Raw genomic sequence first — 24232 nt, forward strand, 5'->3', positions numbered from 1 at the left:
GCACTGGCATCCTCTGGGAAGGGCCATCTACCAAATATTCCGAGAGCCCTTCCTAGCTCTCAGTTTCTCTTCTGTGCTTTTATGATTGCCTGGGTAGAACCTGCTAAATAACATCATCACAATGCCTCTCTTGCTTCAGCAGATGTAAAATGCAGATTCTGAGTTAGCAGGTCTGGGTGAGCCTGAGATTCTCCATTTCTAGCAAGCTCCCAGCCCACACGCTGGTCTGTAGACCACACTTTGTAGACACAGGTTAGAACCCACAGCAACAGCACGTGGGAAGACACTTGGGAACTGAGAAGTATTCTAGCAGAGGAGGGACTGCCAGCAACATCAGACATACTACTCAAGGAACAGGACTCCTGAACTGGACAGGGGAAGCATCTTCATGCCACCAAGAACTTTCCGACACTAATGTCCTTTAATTCTCAGAACACAGTCTTTAAAGTATCAAAATCCTTTATCATCATCCTGAGTTTATCCTTTCAGGGTAGGCAGTGTGGAATCATGCCAACCTGCACTCAAATCCCCTTCACTATCTTGGTGGCCTTGGAGTCTTGGTTTCCTAGAGTATAAATGGGAATCATACCCACCGGTGAGGCTGCTGTACCAAGCAGCACCTTGTGTGTAATAAGTGCCCAATATATTTCTTAGCTTCATTATAAGACTAGATGATCAATAAACATTTGGTCCCTTCATTACAAAGATGAATTACCTAATTAATATTTGTCCCTGACTTGAATTGCCCTTCATCTCCCCTACATGTATTGGGATGTGTGACATTTTGCAGACAAGAATAGTCTGTTCTCACCTGAAGCATTAGGCAAATACTGGCATGAGAACTCATGCCTCTTCTAGTTGGAATTTTAAGGATTGGTTTTTCTTGAAGGGACATTTCATTGAGGCCAGTAATTAGTAAGATTTCATCCCATTTGTCTGAAAGAGAAGACGGCTGTGTGCTATGCCTTTTCTTTCTTCCTTCCTTTTCTTTTCTTTTCCCTAAAAAAATATGCTTTGAACCTAAGCATGTTCTACTGCCCCCCCCCTTTTTGAGACAGGGTCACTAAATTGCCAAGGCTGGCCTCAAACTTGCTATCCTCCTGCCTAAGCCTCCCAAATCACAGAAATTACAGGCACCATCACACCCAGTGCTCTTGTGCTTTAAATGCTCTGTTAATGTAGAGAACTGACTCAGACAGACTCAGGTGGAAAAGGGAGAGTCAAGAACAGCTAACTGATGGAGCACCTTAGCAACAGCTCCAAGAGGCAGGAGGGTGGAGTATGAACAGTTCTTTGCCCAGGAACCTCAGTGCTCTGAACAGGGGAGAGAAAAGGGGCTCCCAGAGGACAACCTGGGCTAGGCAGTCCTTTCCCAAACAGAGATGGTTAGAAGGATACCCACACAATTCTAGCATAGTTATCCTGAGGCACTCCATCCCTAGCAATCAAGAAAGAGCTTGATTTATCTGTTCTGTAATCTTGGTGTAGGTGTGCAGCCTACACCAAGAGCCCACTTTGTGCTTCAGTCCTTGCCCAGTGAGGGGCATGAGGCTTTCACCACATTGACTGAGGCCACCAAATCTTACTGGGAAGCACATCAATGCCTCCATAAGGACCATGAAGGCCACCAGCCAGTTTAGAGCACCCAAAAATGTTGCTGCAGCTTTAACAGCAGCTTGTGTAGCAGAGAGAGCATGACCTTGAATTCAGACCCCTACCTTGAGCAGGTAACTCCACCACTTCCTAAGCCTCAGTTTTCACATCTTCTCGGGGAAAGGGGCCGAGAGTTTAATGTTTACTTTACTGGCTCTTTAGAGAAATTAATATATTAATTAGGTTGACTCATGGAAGGTATTCAAAACTGTTAGTACTTTTATTCTTTTTCCCAGAAACAAAATTACTAAAGCGTGCTGTAGAGGTGCTGGAGTTAAAGCAATACAGAGGAATTCCTGCTTTTCATTTGAGATGTCCTTGGTCTCTCCTGGATTTAAAAGACTCACTCAGCGTTTTGCCCTGGTACACCTTCCTGCTGCTTCCTTACCTCCTCTCTCAGCCCTCTCCTGCCATACCCGTATGCCCCAGTCCCAAAACTTTCAGCCAGTTCCTCTGTAAAGGGTCTTTTAAATTGCAGCCCGAGAGCAGGGGCCGGCGCCCTCCCCGACCGCGTTCTGCTGGGGAAACCCAGTCGGCAGCTCTAGCCACCGCACCCGGACGCTCGGTGCGGCTCTGCGGGTGCAGCTTTCCGGGGCCCCTCCGACTGCGGAGCTGCCGACCGCAATGCAGACGCGGCCCTCCAGCGCTTCCCGCGCCGTCTTCCTCCCGCGGGCCTCGGAGATGCCGGGTCCGCGCCACCGCGGGCAGCGCTCCTCTCGCGCCCTGCGCGCCGAGCGGCTTCCACAGCAGCGCGCCAGTCTGGAGCCGGGGTCCAGCGCGCTCCAGACGCCTCTGCCTTCCCCTCCCCTGGTGGCCGCCCCTCGGCCCCCCGGGGGTGGGGCTTCCCTTTGCGCTCTCCCCCTCCCGCCCCTCACCCCTGGAGTGCCCTCCCCTCCCCCGCCCGCCCCTATGTATGTGTCACCGCGCGCCATGCCCGCCTGCCCGCCCGCCCACCTACCTCCCCGCGGTTCTAGAGGGGGCTCGCAGAGCTGAGGACGCGCACCGCACTGCTCAAGGTCTCTTTCTCTCTCTCTCCGTACCCTCGCCTGCCTGCATCTGACGCGGGTGCTAAGGGGCTCCGGGCGCCTTTCTGTGTGTCCCTTCTCCCGATCAGCCCGGACTCCGCAACCCAGCCGCTGCCGCTGCGGCCACCGCCCGAGGGGACCTGCGGACAGCACGCCAGCAGGAGGAGGGGTGCGCAAGCGCCCGTGCCGAGTGTCTCCTCAGCTGCGCAGCGAGACCCAGGCCTCCTGGCCTCAGGAGTCCCCGGCTGCCTCTCCAGGTGTACAAGACTGAAGTTCTTGGAGGAGGAAGTCCAACTCTTCAAGGTAACTGTCTCCTTCCCTCCAGAGAAAGGTTCTCTCTGTGCGTCCGGGAGCGATGCTGAGGTTGCGCGCCTCTGCGCTGAGGCTGCGCTGCCTCGGTCTCCCCACTGAATGTGTGTGTACCGGAGGCTCCCGACATCACCAACTGCATCCGCAGTAGAGTTGAGCAAACTTTCTCGCTCTTGCCCACTCACAGTGAATGGGGCTAAGAAACACATGAGAAGGGGCGCCTGTCTCCTAGTGTCCGGGATTAAGTAACGAACAAGGGAGACTTTGCTGCCAACTCCCCTTGCGTTTTCAAGTCCTAGAATCTGAAAGGATATACTGATGTGTAGTTAACAGAGTAGCAGCTTTAGAGTCAAGAAGACATGGGTTCAAATGCCTGCTGTGCCTCTTTGGAGCTGTTGGAGCGGTGCATATCCTGAGCCTTGGCCTGCGCTCTGTCAGCTGGGAAGGCGGAGGCCTCCTTGGTCTGGTGGCCAGGGAATCCACTAAATGATGTCGGCAGCATGTTAGGTGTGTAGAGGTGCCAGAACAGAGGTCGAGAGAACCCATAGGCTTCATTTCTTAACCACTTAGCTTACTGCAGGGACCACAGTGAAGAAGTGAAGAAGTGAGAGGTGAAGAAGAGGTTGGGAAGAGATTGGCAGAATCTGGAACAGGGCTACTCTCTGTAAGGGAGAGGAAAACAGTGCTCTGAACTTGCATCTGTTCACTAAGAAGGGACCAGGGACAGCTTTTTCATCTCTGGGTTACTCTGCAAATAAAGTCAACAATAGTGAAGCAGGAGCCCTTTCCAGTACTAGGGTTGAGTAGGAGGTTGTCAATATGTGGGTTGAACCCATGTTCTAGGCCAGTACAAGCTGTGGGGGTGGAGGGATATCTCCCGGTGGGAGACAGGATCCAACCCAAACTTTTCCATCATCATCTCTCCAATCAGGAGCTGGCTTCTGACAGGAGGGATTCCACTAGGATTTCACCATTAAGCAGCTCAGGTCCCTGCATTTTGATTGATGTGTAAATTCCAGTTCTGTGGGGGTGGCTTCCAGGAGGAAAAAGGGAATCGCAAAGCTAAATTGGGTTAATGTGCTGTTTCTGGGTGCTGGGTGTTGCAGTGGGAAGATGTCTGACAGTTTGGGAGAACTCTGGACCTTGGAAACACACCCACCTCGTCTCATGATAAGGGAAAGGAACCCAGAAAGGTGCAATGACTTTCCAAAGGTCACACTGTGACAGAGGAAAAGAGACAGGAGCACAAAATAAGTTTTCTGAGACCATAGCCAGTCCCTCCTCCTGATTTGAGAGTCCAGAAGTCTAAATGCTAATCCTCATCTCTCTTCCTTGCCTTCTGGGTAACCATGGACAAGGAGCAGTGAGAGTGCCCCATGTGCCCTAGGCAAGGCAGTTCAGCAGACAGTGTGAAGACAGATGCAGAGTGCTCACCTGTCAATCACTGAACCCAGGAAGAAATTGCCTCAAATCCGGAGGGCAATGGGGAAGCAATGACCAAGGCTTGATAGGGGTAGGAGTGAGTGGTGAAGTGCGGGGTGTTTTCTATAAGAAAAACCTATACGATAACCTATAAGAAAAAAATATAAAGTATTCATCGTGTGCATGTATATATGCAAAAGATCTCCCTAGTTTAAAATGTTTTAGATGAAGGACTGGCCCAATGGAAGAAGATATCTTTCAGAGATGCTGGAATTCCTCACGTTACGGTTAATTTAGGAATGTTTGTGTGTGGTTCCTAATGCCAGGATGTCATGTCCATTCATTCCATAACGTCTTCTGAGAGTCACCAGATACCAGGCTCTGTGCTCAGTACTAGCTCATGGTGGGTACAGAGTAAACAGTGGCTGAGATGACTCAAGCAAAGGGCTTAGCAAAGTGTCCACCACAAAGCAAGCACTCAGTAACCACTCAAGGCTATTATAATTAATTTTAATATTAAGTAATTTGCCTTTCCTAAATTTTTCCATGGAAAATCATATTTAATTAATTATACTTGCATTGGGATTCTTAATGTTTGGAAGCCCCCTCACCCACAGGCACACATCCTGCCCAGCTTACCATCCCATGCACACACTCCTATCCCAGGCTACCCCTGACCCCTGTGGGACAAGGTGATGTATTCTCCATCCTTGTGTACTCACTCCCCAGCTAGAGCGAAGCTTCAAGAGAGAGCTCCCATCTGAGATGGTGGGGAAGAACCATGTGTGGGACTTGCAAGACAGACCTGGGTTTGAATCCCAGCACAGCCACTTACCAGCTACATGACTTTGATGAGATTCCTGAGCCTCCTTGAGGCTGTTTCCTTTTTTCTCAAAAGGGGTAAAAACTCCAGAAGTGGATTTTTGTGAAGATGAAAAGACATAATGTGGGCACCTTGTCCATGCCCCCAATTCCTCTTCTCTGCCAGCTCCGCGGCCCCCTTGAGGTTATAAGCCGTAAAGTCAGGATGGTTCCAAGTTCTGACTCTTCTGTCTTAGAGACTGCATGTCCCAACTTTTAGCATGAGTTCATTTTAAATGCCTTCTAGAAAAAGATCCCCCAAGACACTTCTGATGGGCACTAGGGGACCTCAACTGAGCCAAAAGAGACCCATAGGGGTCTGCTTGGAGTGTCACTTTTAGTCTGTCTGTAGGAACAACTAGCACAGGATTTGTCCAACTGCAGACTGTGACACCAATTTAGTGGGGGCTTTAATGGAATGAGAAAGAATAATCTTACAGTGCCTCCCATGTAGTTAAGGGTAAGTATTGTTTCCGAAAATTTTTATTTCTGTTAAATATTCTGCAGCTCTCTATGAGAGTACAAGTATTCATCGTGTGCATGTATATATGCAAATATATACAAATTTGATGTTTGTATAATGTTTCTTACTCTAAGATGTGGTTGAGAAACTTTGAAAGACATCAGTGGCAAAGATGTTTCTTTCTCTGAGAAATCCCTGCCTCATCCTCCTGGCCTGCTGCAGCTAACCAATGCCTGCCCTGAACCCTAGGTGTCCAGGAGCAAAGGCAGCTAGAGGTGGAGGCTGAAGTGGGGGCCTTAGACAGGTTCAAGAAAAAAGACCCAGAGTCAGAAAGGAAGCAGGGTGTGGGGGACAGCCCTGCTTACCAATGGAACAGGGGAGAGGACAGGGCGATGTCTGTCCTGAGGAAGGCACCTGAAAGAGGAAGCGCTTGTTGGAGACAGGAGTGTTCCTCTTCTGCGGTCCCTGACCCATGCTCTGGGTCCAGATGGGAGCAGCACTGCTGTCTCCTTCCACACGGAAGCCCTGTACCCTAGGGCAAAGGGGGCTATTTCCTTTGGGGATGGCTGCTCCCATCCCCCAGATCCCAACAGGACACCCCACCCCTGTGAAGGGGTCTGGACCCCCGGACAGGTTAGAGAAGATGTCTGCAGATGAGGGACTCTAGGGCAGGCAGGGTAGGGCTGGAGACGGAATGCAGGAGCTGGAGTACAGGCAGGAGGAGGACCAGAGAGAGGGGAATTGGTAGGAAACCGGTAAACGGTTCCTTTTTTCAAAAGTTGAATCCAGGGCAAGAACGGAAATGGTTGAGTTTACTTTTAAAAATTCAGAGCCTCCTTGTAAGCAGCTATGTGTGTGTGTGTGTGTGTGTGTGTGTGTGTGTGTGTGTGTGTGTGTGAGAGAGGGCGGGCCCTGCGGGCTGGCTGGGGCGTATGAGAGGCGACTTCACTCCCTCTCAATAGCCTTACAGTGTATCCTAAAGAAGCTTTTTGTTAAACTCATGAATAGGTGGATTTGGGGTGTGTGATGCTGGGCATCACGATTTGGATATTTGGTTACCTTTGAGGTTACATGTTTTTCCTTTTAAGACATCCACCCAAAAAAAGGAGCCATGTCTCCTGAGTAGGGTCAATATTGTGGGTAAGGTTTGCCTGTCTCTAGAATGGATTTGACTCGAGGGGTGAGAAGACGAAAGAGAAAGACAGGAGTAGGCAGGTTTGCACTATCTGACCTGGGGACAGTCCTTCTTCAGCCCCCTTGTCTCTGGCTGTCCCCAGACCACAGATGCCCAGGGTCTTTGGGGCCTGTGATGACCCTCACTTAAGAGATCACAAAAGGAACCCGGGCTCCAGAGAGGGGAAGGGCTATACCCCAGGCCAGAGCAAATTAGTGAGGATCTGTACAGGAGGAACCCAGACCTTCAGTCCCAGAACATGCCAAGTCCACAGAGCCCAACCACCCATCCATCCTTCCATCTATCCTTCTGTCATAGTACTTGCTGTGTGCTCAGCACTATATTAAGTATGGATAACACAGCTGTGAATAAATCAATCCTCTCTTCTTGCCCCCTGCCTCCTGGAAGTCTAAAGCGGGAGAGCTGTTATCAACTTGACCTCGATCTCTTATTTCTACAAAGCAGTGGTTTTTAACTGAGAGTACTTTTGCTCTCATTAGGCCATGTCCGGAGACATTTTTTTTTTTTTTTTTTTTTTTTTTGTTATCACCAAAGAAGAGAAGGATGCTACTCCTTGCCATGGAGAAAAGCCAGGAATGCTACTAAGCATCTTACAATGTTTTGTAACACAAAACACAAAGCACACGCGCACGTGCACACACATACACACGCAGCAGAGAATCATTCAACCCCAAATGTCAGCAGTGCCAAACTGAGAAACTGCTCCAGAACTTCCTTCTGTCATCAAGTCAGGCCACACCCAACTGTGTGCAGGAAGACTGGGGATGGGAAAGAAAAAGGAATGATTTGACAGGAAGTAAAGAACAGGCAACAAATGGAAAGGGGGAAAGAAGGCAGGGCCACAGAGATAAAGTAGAAAGAACTTGGGCTCTGGCAGTTTAGATCTAGGCTAAAATCCTGGCTGTGTGCCCTTGGGCAATGCACTTATCCTCTCTGAACTTGTTTCTGCATCTGTGAAATGGACTTGTGGGGAAGTTGTGGGAGTTAAAGATAAAGCAAATAGTGAACCTGGCACAAAGTAGACAGACAATTTTAAAAAGCAGCTGTTATTATTATCTTTGAGCTTTGCAAGGTCCTGCTATGGAAAATTACAGCATCAGCAAGTGGGGACATGTGATCTCGAAGTCAAAGAAGGTTGCTGTTTGGGGCAGGGTTGCCATAGTGATGCCTTCTACTTGGGGGGGAGGGGAGTGGGCTCTGTCAGCACCTCCCCTACACACAGCTCCCAGCAAGGAGTGAGAAGCTGGATGTATCCAGTGTGTGCACTGGAGCTGGAGTCATGGGAACCGAGCACTGGGTGTCTGCATGCCAGTCAGGAAATTGCTTTACCTCTCTGAGCCTCTCCTTCAGTATTTGCCAAATGGAGACACTGAGGCCCACTCTTCCAGATCAAGATCAATTGTAAACCTACTATCCATGATGGTTCCTGGTGGGGGTGTCTGGAAACCAAAGCAAAGACCTTTTGTATCTTCTGTGTGCTGTACCTAACCCAATGGCAGGCACACACAACAGAATAGTTTGAATGAATGAATGAATGAATGAATGAATGAATGAATGAATGAACGAACGAACGAACAGACCATTGCACTCTAAATTCTTTTCCGTTCTTGACAAGGAAAGGACTGACAATACCCTCTTGGGCAATCCTTTGCTGGGTCACAGACCCAAAGAAACCAGACCTGTGGTTTCCACCAAGTCCTGGATCTTGATACCGCTCTGAGCAGAGGCGCCCTCTAGAGGGCACTGAAAATACAGCAATTGTGTGATAGCCCCAAAGCTTGGTCCTTGTGGGGAGTGGGAGGTGGAAGGAAGGGGGAATACAGAACTGCAAAAAGTCCAGTTACTACTAAAAAGAGGATTAAATAGATCAGGAACACAGAAATATCTCACTGCAGACACATTACTGAATACCTCCATTTTCACATCTGTGAAATGGAGTTACAATAAACTAAGCCCTCACTGAAAGCCACTAGCCAAAGGGGTGGAGTGTAGTAGGTCACCAGGATCCCTGAGCATCTGTCTACATTTTGGTATGTCACCAAGCTTTCCTAGGCCTCCATTTTATAGAATCATAAAACATTAGAACAGAAAGGGACTCAGGATCACACAGTGCCTTCTCCATTATGCATCTAGAGAGAGGGCATCCCAGAGAGAAAAGGGTGCTTGGAGGCGGGCTGAGCTGTGGCTTCAACTCTGGTTTCTGGGGCCCCTCCCTCTTACTGCAGGCCACATGCAAACCAGTAAGAGGAGGTGGCAGATCACAGAAACATGGTGCCATCCGATCAGAACCCAACCATGGACATATTCAGTCCTGAGGCACCCATTGTCCACCCTTGGGCCACCTTCTGGCTCTGCCCTCTATGTCCTCACTAGTTCCAGGGCCACTTTGGAGAAGAAAGTCTTTCATAAGAGAAGTGTCCAAGCAAGGGGAATCCCAGCCTCTCATCTCCCTTCGAGAACCTGACTTCCTTGTCCCAGGTGTCACCCTGCTCATCTGTAGGGGAATTTTCCCCAGCAAAATTCTGACCTTCCCCCACTTACTTCCTCCCTACCCTACCCCCACAGCCTCTCACTTCTACCTGCACATCCAGATGGCTCCAGGGAACAGCTGGATCTTAGGATGCCTCAGGAACATAAGGGATATTATAAGAAATGGTGACCTGGTGACCAGGAAGTAGATTTCAGTCCTAGAATTAGCAATATCTGAGGTTCTGCTAGGTGCCTGGATCCCAAAGTGCTCCCAAGAGAGTCTGCATCAGTGGGATAGGGGATCGGTGTGGGGAATCGTGTTTTTCAAAATCACCCCCTGTTAATTCCAAGGTGATCTGATTTTGGACCCCCAGTTTAAAGCCCAAAACAATTCCTTCTGGGTTCTAAGCCATTCCCTCCAGTCCTGTGTCTTGGGGTCACTTTCCCCCTACTCCCTGCAGACAGGACTACAGCCTTTGCCTCCAGTTAGTAGAGTGAGACAGTCAAGATTTGCTTCCCTCTCTCCTATCTCATGCCTGAGATAGGGCCCCTGCTTCCATAACATAGCTGTTCTTGACCTTGGATTAAAGTATATTTGTCCTAAGATTTAGGCCAGGGTTCCTCAAAGTGACTTCTACAGAAAATACCTTCCAAGAACAGCAATAGGCATTGCACACATAAAGGGTCTCATCCCCCAAGGAAATGCAGAGTTAGACAAAATCAAATGAGTCCTTTCCATATGCTGATTGGCTGGAAATCTCCACCAAGTTTCTCACACAGAATGTGACCAGGGAGCTCTTTTTTTCTATAGCAGATTGAGGGACTCAGTCTAGAGATATGCTGATCTAGGCAAGCAGCCAGGTCTGATCCTGTGGCAGGAATGAGGCAGCTGCACCAGGACTCAAGGGGCAACCCCAGAGAAGGGAGAGATCCACCAGGGGGGCTTAAAATCCTCCATCTCAAATGCAGTGACCCAGCAAGCCTTCGCTACCCTCGGGGTGGCTGTGCCCAACCTCTTTTCACACCAGCAACCTTCTATTTAAAGCTCGGCCGTGTGGGATACTCATTTTGGTTCCTTTTTCCTTTTTTTCCCCCTGGATTCAAAGAGGTGGAGCTTCCCGTGTATTATGCTAGGGTGAGGACCCACCCCCTCAGCAGGGTCCTGCCACAGGACAGTTTCCATCCAAGCCTGGCCGCCCCTCTTATTGCATGTGAGTCGAAGACCCAACCCTGCATGCTCCACTTGCTCCTTGGGTGGCCTCAGGGGACACCAGTCTCCAGAAAGTCTCTGGGGAGGGTGAGGGGTGGCCCCTGGAGTTGAGCAGGTGCCTGTCTAGCACTTGTCTTTGTCTCCTGTCCTCAACACTCTATCCATGGGCTTCATCCCCACCCCCAGGCCCATAAGACCCAGCCAGGGTCTTTGCTCCTTCCTCAGGCCATCAGTTCCTCCTGGAGCAGCCTGGTTCTGGTTCCCACTTGTTTCCTAACTACCCCACACCAGCTTCCGCTGTGATTTATTTTGTTGATGTTTTAGCAGAAGGTCCTCCAATCACCGAGGGCCTGATTACTTGGATAGCTGAATACCCGTTCCTGAGAGACAGGCTGGGATGGGGATGGGTGGGTTTTTGTAGCCCTGGGTTAGAGCTTCAGCTTCCCAGAACCCTCCGGGCCTCACATCTGTCCTCCTCTTGGGAGCTCCACCTGCCATCTCAGTGGGTCCCCAGGTCATCAGGACTCTTTCTTGTATCCACCAGATAAGCCTCTGGCAATGTTGAGTGGTTGGAAAATGGTACAAGTACTGTGTGGAACAATTCACCCTTAGATGCAGGCAGCAATCCATCAAGGTTATTTGCATATTCCTCCTCAGCACCTGGGAGATTGCAGAAACTCTCAGAGGACCTCAGAGATGACCCTGTCATTCTTACAGTCAAGCCACTCCCCCTCCTTGGCCCACAGGAGCTGGTGTGCCTACCTATCCCATCAGCTCCTGTGACTCCATCTCCCCTCCTTTCACTCCCCTTCTGCTTCCTTCCAACCTCAGGATCTTTGCCCCTTTTCCCTGTCTGAATGTTCTCCCCACTTGGCTGTACATGACTCATTCTGGTCATTCAGGTTCAAATATCCCTTGCTCCAGGAAGCCTTTTTCTGACCGCCCATTTAAAGAAGGCAAACTCCCTCTGGTCACCTCTTACTGAATTTTTCACAGCTCATCACTAACTGGAAATTTCTGGTTGGTTCCTTTGGTAGCTGTCTGCCCCCATCCCAGCCCCAGTCATTTGTTGGTCAGACAAATAACTTCAGTCCTTTGCTTTTCAAACTGTGTCCCACAGAGTACAGATAGGGAAAGGGGGCCACAGAGGTGGGTGGAAAGAGACCCTGTACCATTCTATCAGAACAACCTAGTTTTATGTTTCTTCAAAACCAGTGATATGGTAAACTCTGTTCTTGACATAGATGAGAAAACCAAGACCCAGAGAAGAATATGTCCCACCCTGGCCATGGCTCAGGGAATCTGCACAGTCAGAATGGCCACCCTGCGGGCCAGTCCATGTTCTTCCCACAGTGGGGAGCGCCAGGATGGAGCTGAGGAAGGGAAGGCCGCCTCCACATGCCAATCCCTTAGCAGTCTTCCCCGCTTCCCTTTGCAGTAAATGACTCCAACATCACGGGAGCAGCAGCTGCTTTCAGGAATCGGTTTTTATTTTTAGGCTGTTATCCCCTAACAAATTCTATCACTGGTTACCCAGCATGCACCATCTCTCATCTAATGGCCTTCCCATCTTCTGGACTGCAGGGTCCCAGCACCTTCTGCACTGTGATAGGAAGCAGGCTAAGAATAGAATGGAGAATAAGACATGGTTTCCCTGGCTGCGTGTAACTCAGAATCTTCATGATGTCATAGACCTCAAAAGGCAGTTCTTCTCACTGCCCATAAGGGGTGACATTGCACCCCTAGTCTCATCTGCATCCTTCCTTAGGCTCCGCCCCCCATGGGTCCTCCCAGGTCCATCTTGTATTTTTTCAACTGTAATGGAGACTCTTCATTTTTATTCCCAGCTCTCTCCCTGAGAGAAGTTCACAAAAGAATTCTTGAAGCCATTGTCTTTCAGGAGTAGATTCCGGGTTCAGTTTGGCTTCTTATCCAGGAGTGCAACAGAGTTGATTAGTACTGCTCTACCTCAGTTTCCTGATCTGTGAGTTGGGTATATGACACTCACCCTATAGGTTTGTTGCAGGATGAAATGAGATAATGTACTTCACACAGGGCAACTGTTCCCAAAACAGCAGTGTTATTAATCATGAATAGCCCCAGTCTGATTCCTGGTATTGCAGAACCTAACATTTTCTCAAATGAACATGTCTAGCTGTAACTGCTTCCTTGGGTTCAAAGAGTAAATCCTCAGCTGCTTTCTGGCCCACTTATGCTCTTAATATAGTCTTACCATCTTAGGAAGGAAGGGACCTCAGGACAGCAAGAAAAAGGGGGTTCTCCACCCCTTTGAAACTAACTGAGGACAGAACAGATGAAGAAATCCAGGTCTGGCTCCTGATAGGCCTGGAAACTGCAGCAGGCCTTGTTTACCCAGAGCCTCCACATTGCATAACTCCCGGGATTCTGTTCCATCACAGTCATGTGAATAGTGACCCCTGAAATTATGCAGCGCATAACCTTTGCAACTTTACCATTCTGCCCTGATTATACCCACTCCTTCAACAATTCTCTTGGGACTGCACTACAGATGTTGCACTACAAAGAATGGGTTGCTAAGAATTTCCCTCTGCTAGCCAGTTGTGTTGTGTTATCAAGAGTCTTATGGGGAGTGAGGGGCTGGTGCAGAACTGGGAACTGCCTCTGGCTCTGCAGATCTTCCCCTCTGCCCACCATCATCTTCTCCCAGAACTGGGAAATGGAGAATCCTAAATGTCCCCCAGGAACCTTTATTGATTCTGAGCCAGTTACAGAACAAAAGAGGCATTGAGCCCAGAAGGACTACCTTGAGGACACTTTCACTTCTGGAGTTTTCTTTAATAAAAGGTAGAATCTAGATTAGGACCTAGTGTGGAAGCATTAGGGAAGAGCAGGGAAGCCAAGTTCCTATGATAGCCTGAAGGTCAGGGAGTGAGACCAAGAAAGTCACACAGATGTGGGTTCCCATAGAAGAGTGGATGAGAAAGCTCTAGAAAGATCATCAAGAACAATCCCAAGGGATCAAAGTTGTCTCCACTGAGAAAAGAAAGGCAGCAGAGAGATTCAGATTAAATGTAATAAATAACTTGGGCTGGGGATGTAACTCAGTGGTAGAGCACTTGCCTAGTACATGTGAGGTCCTAGGTTTGATCTCTAACACTGGAACAAAGAAAGAAAGAAGGAAAGATAGAAAGAAAGAAAGAAAGAAAGAAAGAAAGAAAGAAAGAAAGAAAGAAAGAAAGAAAGAAAGAAAGAAAGAAAGAAAGAAAGAAAGAAAGAAAGAAAGAAAGAAAGAAAGAAAGAGAGAAACTTTCCAGAGAAATTTAAGTGATCCTGAGAGGTTGGCTACCAAGTGAGATTGGGGCATCTCCTTCTTTAATACGTTCATTTCCTAGGGTAGCTGTGGAAAGGACTACAAACTAAATGGCTTAAAACATCAGAAATTGATTGTCCCACAGTTCTAGGAGCTAGAAGTTCAAAATCAAGTTGTCAGCTGGGTCATGCTCCTTCTGATCCTGTAGGGAGAATCCTTCCCATCCCCTTCCCAGTTTCTGGTGGTAGCCGTCAGTCCTCGGTGCTCCCTGGCTCCCAGCTACATCACTCCAGACTCTGTCTCTGTGTCACTTGGGTTCTCCCCTGTTTTCTCATGGCTGTCTTCCCCTCTTCAAAGGACATCAGAGCCAGGTAGTGCACACCTGTAATCCTAGTGACTTAGGGAGACTGAGGCAGGAGGATCACAAGTTTGAGTCCAGCTCGGACAACTTAGCAAGGTCCTATCTCAAAATAAAAAATAAAAAGGACTGCGGATGTAACTCAGTGGTAAGGCACTCCTGGATTCAATCCCCAGCACCAAAAAATTAAAAATAGAAAAGGACATTGGTAACATTGGATTAAGGGTTCATCCCAAGGACCTCTTGATTACATATGCAAAGACCCTATTTCAAATAGATTCATGTTCATAGTGACTGATATGGACTTCCATGTACCTTTTTGAAGAAGACACAATTCAACATATCTTTACTGAGTTGCTACTGTGTTTCAGGCCTGTGCTTCATCCAAGAGATTGAAAGGAAGTTCCATCCAAAGAGACAGATTAAACCACTGACATACTCCCCATCCATGGGTGCCTTAATGCCAATGAGAGACTAAATAAGGAGGGATGGAAACACCCCTGTATGATCTGAGCTGAGCTCCCCAAGTGCATACTCCTCACTCACTGAGGTTGGGAGAATTCTAGAAGTAGATCCAACTATTCCCAGTTGATAGATGACGAAGCTGAAGTATAGCTGGTAAATGGTAGAGCCAGGATATGAACTCATGACCAACTGATTCCCAGGTTTGTGGTTCCTGTCTATTCCATGCACTATGCTCAGAGACAGGTGAATTTCCTCATCTTCACCCCAGTTCTATATGATGGGAAAAAAAAAAAAAAAAAAAAAAAGAGGAAGAAGCAAGGAGGTCTTGGCTCTCTGGTCCACCAGTCAGGTGTGCACAGAAAACCCTGTTTATTCTTACACTCAGGTGCATTCTTTAGCTCAGGATCAAGGTCATTATCAGGAGACAGTGCTATGAACTGAAAAGATCCTGAGCCCAGAATCAGTTAAACTCTGTGACAAGCAATTTCTTTTCCCAGCAAATTCCCAAGAGTTTCAACACATAGAGAGCTTGCTCCCTCCCCTACTGAGACCCTCTTTCTCCCTGGACACCACCCCCCACCTCTGGCTGCCACCTCAGTCATTGGGGAGTTCAATGTCTTTGACACCTAAACCCGAGTTCTCCAGATAACCTGCTGGGGCTGGAATATATTTTCTCCTGTGATTGTCTTGAATGTCGATTTTTTTAAAGGATATAAAATCAAAATCTTTATTTTTAGAAATGTTTTTCCTTTAAAAAAAATAATAAAGGACATGGTAGAAAGTTCAGGAAATACAAACACTCAGATGGAAAAATTAAAATTGACTCTAAATTTACCACCCAAAGATAGTTAAATTTCTATTTTTCTTTTCCATGAATAGATATATACACAAATAAAATAGAATTGCATTCTACATCTGATTTTGCAGTTTGCTTCTGATGCTTAAATGACATAGCATGAACATGTTTTGGAGTCAGTACAATTTTCCCTACTTGAATATTCTATGTGTCAGGCTCTTTATAGGACAGAGTGAAGAATACAAAAGGAAGAATAAGTTTTTCCCTCTGCAGTGAAAACACCTCATCGGTGTGATGCAGAGAGAACTAGCTCTTTGTCCCAGTCCTGCTGCTGATAATGCAGCTCTGACTGAATTTTTCCATCAAGAAAAATCAACACAGCAGCTACCACCAAGTTCAAATGTGTCTGAGGCTCAGCTACTGTGCAGTGTGGTATTATGGAGACAGAATGTTTTAATGAGAAACTGTGCAGGTGCTCCTCCTGTTGGGCACGTGTCTCCTGTAAGCCAGAGACAAGACTCCCAAATCTGCTACTCAGAGGTGCCCCAGCTCCCTGGTTCTTCTCATAGTGTGAGCATCTTGAGGCACCAAGCATATGCCTGGTGTTTGATGACATGTATTTTTTAGACAATGTGTGGCCCTCAAAACCACCCAGCTAATTCATCTGCTACTTGGACCCAAAGGACTTAAAAGCAGCACACTACAGAGATACAGCCACATCAATGTTCATAGCGGCTCAATTCACAATAGCCAGACTATGGAACCAACCTAGATGCTCTTCAATTGATGAATGGATAAAAAAAACTGTGGTATATATATACAATGGAATATTACTCAGCCATAAAGAATAATAAAATTATGGCATTTGCAGGCAAATGGATGAAATTGGAGAATATCATGTTAAGTGAGATAAGTCAATCTCAAAAATCCAAAAGACGAATGATCTCACTGATAAGCAGATGATGACATGTAATGGGGGGTGGGAGGGGGGCAAGAATGGAGGAAGGAGGGACTGTATAGAGGGAAAAGAGAGGTGGGAGGGGGGGAGGAAAAAATAACAGAATGAATCAAACATCATTATGTAAATGTATGAATATGCAAATGGTATGCTGTTACTCCATGTACAAACAGAAACAACATGTATCCCATTCGTTTACAATAAAAATAAATTTAAAAAAAAAGAAAAAAGAAATAATAGTCCAATACAGTAATGGAAGGAAGATGGCTGTGTTGGACTCATTGGGAGATAGCATGGGGGCCTCCAACACAGCACTTTCCTAGGAGGTTTTCAAGGGAAATTTCTATCATACTTGGTTTCTCGAGGACTTTAAAACCAATCCCCAGGAAGACACAGCTTGTCTGTGGAGCATGCAAAACATCCCTTGCAGAGGAGGATGCTAACAGCAACTTGGCCCCTGGGAGAGCTCCGTGCATGTGAGGGCTTCCTTGAATATATAAAGCACTCCAGAAAAAAAAAAAAAAAAAAAACCTGGACACTGTCCAGTTGGAATCACACATGGAGATATCTAGCTACTGTGTTGGAGAGTGCTATTGATTTCCCTGCTCAGAGAGAAATACTAGTCAAATTCATGGAGACAGAAAGAAGAAGGGTGGTTGCCAGGAGCTGGGAGGGGTGAGCTGGGGTGATTGTTTAAGGGATACAAAATTCCAGTTTTGCAAGATGAAAAGAGTTCTGGAGATGGATGGTGGTGACGGAGACTCAGCAGTGTAAGGCCATTAAACTGTACACTTAAAAATGATTAAGGTGGTAAATTTTATGTTATGTGTATTTGACCACCACTTCAGGGGGGAAAATGATCACTCTCTTTTTAAAATCAGGGAAGGTAGATTTCATGTGAGGTCAATGTGAGTGAGGATCCCTGACTGGGAGGAAGTGGGAGGCAGCACTGGCCTGAGTCCCTTGAAGGCATCTTCTGAAAGCAGCAGCTCAGGTAACCTGCTGAGAGGCTACTGGGCACTATAATCCTGACAGCTTCACAGGGGACAGTCACACAGCCAGAAAAGGCTGGCAGAGAAACTGGGGACAGGCTGGAGATAGCTGGAAATGGAGGAAACATTGGGAAGGGGCAACTGCTCAGGGTTTACTTCTAACTGTTCCAGGACAAGTGCAGGTGTGTGGGGTGGGGTGGGGGGCCGTCTGTAAGGGACTCAAAGAGTAATTCTCTGCCTCTCTTAGGGTTTTAGGCTTTATTCTACAGCTCAAGTTACTTTCATCCTTTGCATCAAACTTTGAAACTGAACCCAATCCAAGAAACCTTCAGTAGCAGGCACCCAACAAAAATGTCCGTTAATTCATAATTTTGAGAGATGCTTGGAACCAAATCCAGGATGCTAGGCAAGCACTCTACCACTGAGCTACATGCCCAGCCCTTTAATCCATGACTTAAATAAAGCTGGGGTCACAGATTGTCAAGGGCCCTTCAATGACTAGAACAAACCTCCAAGGGATGGCGTCTTCAGCACCTAATGCCATTCCTTGCACATACACCGGCAGCCCGGAACTGGTTAGTGTGTTCAGTAACTTTGGGAATCAGACCAATCTGGGTCTGCCACTCACTGGCTATGAGATTTGATCCTCTGTCCCCTCAGTTCTGAAATAGGAATAGTATAACTGGGTCATATGGTGATTCCATTCCTGGTTTTTTTGAGGAAACTTTGTACTGATTTCCATAGTGGTTGTACTAATCTACAATCTCATCAACAGTGTAAAAGTGTTCCTTTTCTGTTACATCCTCTCCAGCATTTATTATTGTTTGTATTCTTGATGACTAATACAAGGCAATCCTTAGAGGAAGTAATTGGGATAGGTCCTCATAGAGGAGGGATGACTAAGGATGGGTAAGATCCAGTGCACATTCCCTCATGAACACAGACTCCCCACAGAGGCACACAATGGCTCAGGGCAATGTGTGCTGTGATCCCAAAGGATGAACTCGATCATTATGGGGACATCATAAAGGACTTCATGTGAGTTGGGTGGACAGCCAGCAAAGATAGTGAAGGCTGCAATCTCCTTCTGACATATATCTTGGACAAGGTCATTCCCTAATGCCCTAAGTGCCTCCCCATTACTTGGAAAATGAAGCCAAACTCATCAGCCCACTCATGGAGAAACTTTGGGACCTGCCCCAACAGCATTTCTAACTTTATTTGATCTTACTTATATACTTAAGTAACATAAGTAACTCCTTTGTCCACACCTCTGTGTAAGCAATTCTTCCCTCTTAGAAAGTACTTTCCCTATTTCTACTTGTCCACACTGCACTTGTCAAGGCTCAGATTAAATGCCATCTATTCTCCAGATCTCTGAATCATGCATTCCCTCAATTCCTGGGACCAAATCTCAGCCTCTCACTGAGAGGCTTTCTTGGTATTGTAGGATTTATTCTCACAACTCAACCCTTCCCTGGGCTAGATCCACAACTGGCACAGTTGTAGAGCCCCTTTAGCACCCATGACAGAGGCTTCTGCATGGTGGGCATTCTACAGAGGAAAGAAGGAGAGAGGATGGCCAAGAAGTGCTTGGGACTTTTCTGGATACAAGGTAATTGTTCCTGCCCCATGAGAGCCAGAAAGAATGCTCTACCAAAAAACCAGCATCACTGGAGGGTGGCCATGAGATGCAGAGGTCTTGTCCACTCAGTCAGTACTGATCCATCCTGGGCAGCACATGCTGGCTGACAGAGCTGGGAAGGTGCCATTTTGGGAGGACCCCAAGTCCACTTTCTGGTTCACTGATTTACTGGAGGGACTCACAGAACTCAGCAAAGCTGCTATCCTCACAGTTAGAGTTGATCAAAGCAAAAAGATAGAGACATCAGTCAGCAAAAAGAAGAGGAGTGTGGGGAAGGCTCCAGGAGAGCCCAGGCAGAAGCTTCCAGTTGTTCTCGCCCAATGGAGTCCTGTGGGCAGCACTTACTTCTCCAGAAACAATGTGTGGGACACAGTATCACTAACCTAGGAAGTTCACAGAGCATCCAGTTCAGAGTTTTTATTTCAGATTGGTTGTGAAGACATGGTTGACCACCACATGACTCATCTTACTCTGCAGCCCTTTCAAATTGATACCTTGTGACCCAAGACCACCACCATAAATCACACTGTTAGTATAGAGTGTCAGGTATGGCCCAAGGCCCCCAGGTAAACAATTTTATCAGGCAGGATATTTCAGGAGTATAGAGTTCACCTCCTGGGAGCTTGTGGCCAGGGCCCACCCCTCTGGACAAGGTTAATACTTGACTGCACAGAAGGTCAGTTTTGTGAATACCCTGAATGATACACAAAACCCTGTGAGTGTGGGCAACATTTCCTAAGAATTGTGTCCAGGTCTCCAGTTGGGTCTCAAAGAAAAATTTGACCCAAAAGGAACTAAGTGGATATTTCCTATGAGGCCCTTACCAGTCCCTGGAACTGGGGAATACAAATTAAGTTCAAAAGAATGAGATTTGACACCAAATAACCCATCCCTTGATGAATCTTAGGACTAACCTCCAAGAACTTGAGCATCTGTCACAAAAGTTAAGGAGTCAGGCTGATTGTCCCTTCTTTTCTTTCTGCTGCTACCCAAGCCCCTGGCCTCTGCTTTTCCTAGGAGTTCAATTTAGCCCACACACCTGTTGGCCATTTCCTGCAAGCAGGTATTTCTACCAGGACCCGCAGCTTCCAGAATCCCTTAAAGAAAATTTTTTTTCTTTTTTCTTTTTTCTTTTTTTTTTTTTTTTTTTTTTTTTTTTTGTAGTTGTAGGTGGACAGCATACCTTTATTTCATTGATTTTTATGTGGTGCTAAGGATCAAATGCAGTGCCTCACATGTGCTAGGCAAGCACTCTTCCACTGAACTATAGCCCCAGCCCCCCAAGGATCATTTTTAAAACCTGGGCTCAATTCCCAGTCAGGAAGGCCACCAAGGAGTCACACTGGTCTCCTAGCCCATCCCCAAGCTCCTACAGGAAGGACCTCCCTGTCCTGCCAGGTTGGCAGTCAGTGTGGAGTAGAGGGAACTCAGCTCTTGGCCCATGATCCCTGACCCAGGAAAGGTGCCTGTGCCCAGTGGAAAGTTTGGACTGAAGGATACTCCTTTCCAAAGACCTAGGTCTAATATTTACACAAAGTCTGAAATTTATGCAGAGCAAAACTTCCAAGTTCCCTGGGCTGGAGCTGAAGATTGAGCACAGGAAGAGGCAGGTCCTACCTATGAGGGTGTTTTCCACAGAAAGGACACAGCAGAGATGAATGTCCCTGGGTGAGGGACCCAGGATCCATTAATCATGACACACTTCTCCACTTTAAATTAGAATTCCTGGGAATTTGCAACTCAGAGTGGGGAGGGTGGGAAGAATGGGGAAAGCAGGAGAGGACAGAGAATGGACATTCCCATGGACCATAGGTATGTCCCCGTCTACCCCTGCCAGCCCCACCTAGAGTTAGCCCCCCCTCCTGGGGCTTCTGATGCTCTCCAGAGCTGAGAGAGTAGGACCATTTTGAAATCAGGTGACACAGACCATTGAGATCAGTCTTAAGCTTAACACTCCTCCCATTCCCAAACTGATCTAGAACAGCCATCTACTCATTCACTCAACAAGTATTCATGGAGTACCTACTATGTGCCAAGCACTGTTCTAGGCACTGGGAATATGGCAGTGAGCAAAACAGACAAAAATCCTCACCCTTGTGGAACATATTCTACCAGGGAAACAAACATAAGCAAACAGGCAGGAAGGACAGTAATTTCAAATAATAGTAATGCCATAAATGAGCTATAAGAGTACATGATATAGGCCAGGTGCAATGGTGCACACCTGTAATCCAAGCCATCAGGAAGTCTGAGGCAGGAGGATGGCAAATTTGAGGCCAGCCTGGGCAACTTAGCAAGACTCTGTCTCAAAATAAAAAATAAAGAGCTGGGAATGGAGCTCAATGGTAAAAACGCCTCTGAGTTCAATCCCTAGAACCAAAAACCAAGTGTACCTGACAGGAGGGAAGGACACGAGAGACAAGAGGAGGGAGCAGGGTGGACAGGGAAGGGATGTTTGAACGGAGGCTGGAATGATGAAAAGTGGTCAGCTTGGGTGGACAGGGAAGTGTGCACGGGAAGAAGGAAGAGAGAGTACTAAAGGACATGTTTAAGGCACAGCTAGGATGTATTTGCAGTTAGGGCCTGGGGAGTGGAGGTGACATGTGGTCCAGGCAAGAGCAGATAGATCACGAGGGCTGTGGGAAGGAGCCAGACTTCACTCCAGGAATACCTGCCTCGTCCATGAAGTTCCTGGGCCAAGCTCCCCTGTGCTCCTGCCACCCGTCTAACCTGGCTCACTCAAGACCTCTTGTGATATAAGTTCCCTTCCTCCCCAGCCCACCTGCCATCCCACCCAACAGGAGCAGACTACCCAGGGTCATAGAGACCCCACTGGGTGATTTAAAGGGAACAAGAAAAAGTTCAGAATAAGGTGCCATAGGGAGTCACCATTTCCTGCCTCTCATCCTATCTGGAAATCAGCCATTGCCAGAGTCCTCACTCATGGACAGTCTGGCCAGAGAGAACAAGAAATTGTCCCAGGGTCACCCAAATAACAAGTTTTGAGTGAAAGATATGAATTCAAGTTATGTTCTTAAGGTACCCCTCTTCTATCACACTATGTTGTCTCCTAGGAAACCTGACAAGAAGCCATTTCAAGAAATTACATCAATCCTGGGTTCATAGTGGACCCTAGAGAGCAAATGAAGAACAGTGTACCTCTTGTCACAACAGATCCAAGTCAAAGAGATATCACCAGCAGGGACATATATCCATAGGGTGAGCAGAATCAAAGCAGAGAGGCTAGAAGAGGGAGAAAAGTATCTCCCATGTTGCACATCCAGAACCAGGGTCTGCTCCTTCCAGTTCCCCACATGACATCCACCACCCACCTCCACCTACAAGTCCACATAGACCTTTGGCAAACCAAGGCCATCTCTGGTTTTGTTGGTGGGCACATATCCTCCTGGCCCCTGGCCAGGACGGTGAGGTTGGCCACAGGCTGGCACTGGCTGTAACAGCTCCTGGGGCAGATTTCTGAAAGCTGAAGTTCAAAAGTGGCTTTATTCCCTTGGCTCCTTTCTCCTGCCTTCTGTGATCAACAGCTCAGGAAGTCCAGGAGCTGCCCAAGGCCAGGGCTCTTACGTGGCAGGGTGGGACATTAGAAAGAGCCAGAAGCCCCTGGAAGAGTTCCCCTGACTTTTCCGGTGAGCTGGCTGATAGAAGTCCAGATCCTCCTGATCACATCATGTTCGTGCCTTGGCAGGTACCACTGAGACTTGGGCCATTTAACCAGGAGTGTCTTGATTAGAGTTCTGTTCAAACGCACCCTGAAGCCCCTGGGAAGACATTAGCAAGACCTGTCTGCAGCCCTGCCAGGCAGCAATAGGTCTGTGTAGTGGCCTCCTTTTTGCAGAGTTCTTGAATGACTTGCCAGATGGACACTGGGGAGAGCACCAGTGGACCTCTGTGGGTGCAGGGAAAACCAAGACTCAGAGCCTGGCAGGGCCCCTCCCTAGTGACAGAAGTATCAGGACTCCAGCATGGGAGCCACCTCCTCCAGACTGCTGCATTCAGCAGCAGCAAGATGCCCCCAACTCAGCTGAAACTCCAGGCAGACTTGGAATAGGTATTGATTTTCCCTCTCCTATAAACTAGTTTGGGCTATATTTACTTCTAAATTCCTCCAAATCTAAAATATGAACATCCCCATCTCCTTGATTGAAATGTTTGGTGATGGAATAATGGAATGAATGAGTAAAACTAATGAAAGTAGAGGACCTGGAAATGTTGAGGAAAACCATGGAACTTGTAGTCATGCGTTCTGGACTCCAGATCAAACTCAGTCACTTACTATTTGTGTGACTCTGGGCAAGTTACTTAACCCCTCTAAGCAGCTGTCTCACTGTCTGTAAAGAGAGGGTAGCAATACCTATTTTTGCAAGCTTGTTTTCAGGATGAGAAATGGCCTTCAGACAGTTCAGAACACAGTTTCTGACACAGAAGGCCCTTCATAAAGGTGATCCTTAAGACTGTTCATGAAGCCACTATTTAAGCTGATTTTGGCTGTAGTATATTCACTGGTTGCCTAAAGGTAGAGAGGGGATGACTGTCCTCAGTGACTACAGAGAAGCTCTGAGACAAGCCTGTCACTTGCATGGTGGTGACAGCATTAGGCTCTTCCATTAGAGTCTGCAACTTTATTTTAGTTTTTTTTTTTTTTTTTTAAATATCAAGCCGAAGAAGTAGTATCATTTATTGAAAGTTCACAAAAATACAAAGTATGCAGCAGGACAGACTATTGGGATATGACCAGTATATCTTCTATTTATTCAGATCCAATACTATGCCATTTGAAATTTTTTAAAATTTTCTATATGAGAATTTCTGCTGAATTAATTTGTAGATTATTTATATTTTATTACACATGATCGCAGCTTATTATTTTCTATTATGTTTTCTATGCAGTTACCTAGGATGGAGAGGAACATTAATATTTATGAGTTGATTAATTTCACAATTTTATTTGAATCTACATCCTAAACCCAGCCTTGGGGTGGATGCAGGAAGTGGTACCAGGCTGGCCAAGTTGGAGGGGCATTCTCATTGTTTGATATCATTGCAGATCAAATGGTCAATCGTTTAACTTAACCATTTAAGTTAAAGAGAGGCACAAACT

General features: G+C 47.1%; 1 protein-coding gene across 1 annotated transcript in view; it reads left to right on the plus strand.

Annotated features, from left to right (window-relative positions):
- Positions 1 to 2932: 2932 nt before the first annotated feature.
- The window catches only part of ACAN (aggrecan), a 67133-nt gene continuing 45833 nt past the window's right edge, over positions 2933 to 24232 (plus strand). The window contains exon 1 of the mRNA XM_079127529.1: positions 2933 to 2981. The gene's annotated coding sequence lies outside the window, so the exon portion shown is untranslated. The remainder of the gene's footprint in view (positions 2982 to 24232) is intronic.

The sequence above is a fragment of the Sciurus vulgaris genome (assembly GCF_902686455.1).
Source record: "Sciurus vulgaris genome assembly, chromosome: 2".
Classification (NCBI taxonomy): Eukaryota; Metazoa; Chordata; class Mammalia; order Rodentia; family Sciuridae; genus Sciurus; species Sciurus vulgaris.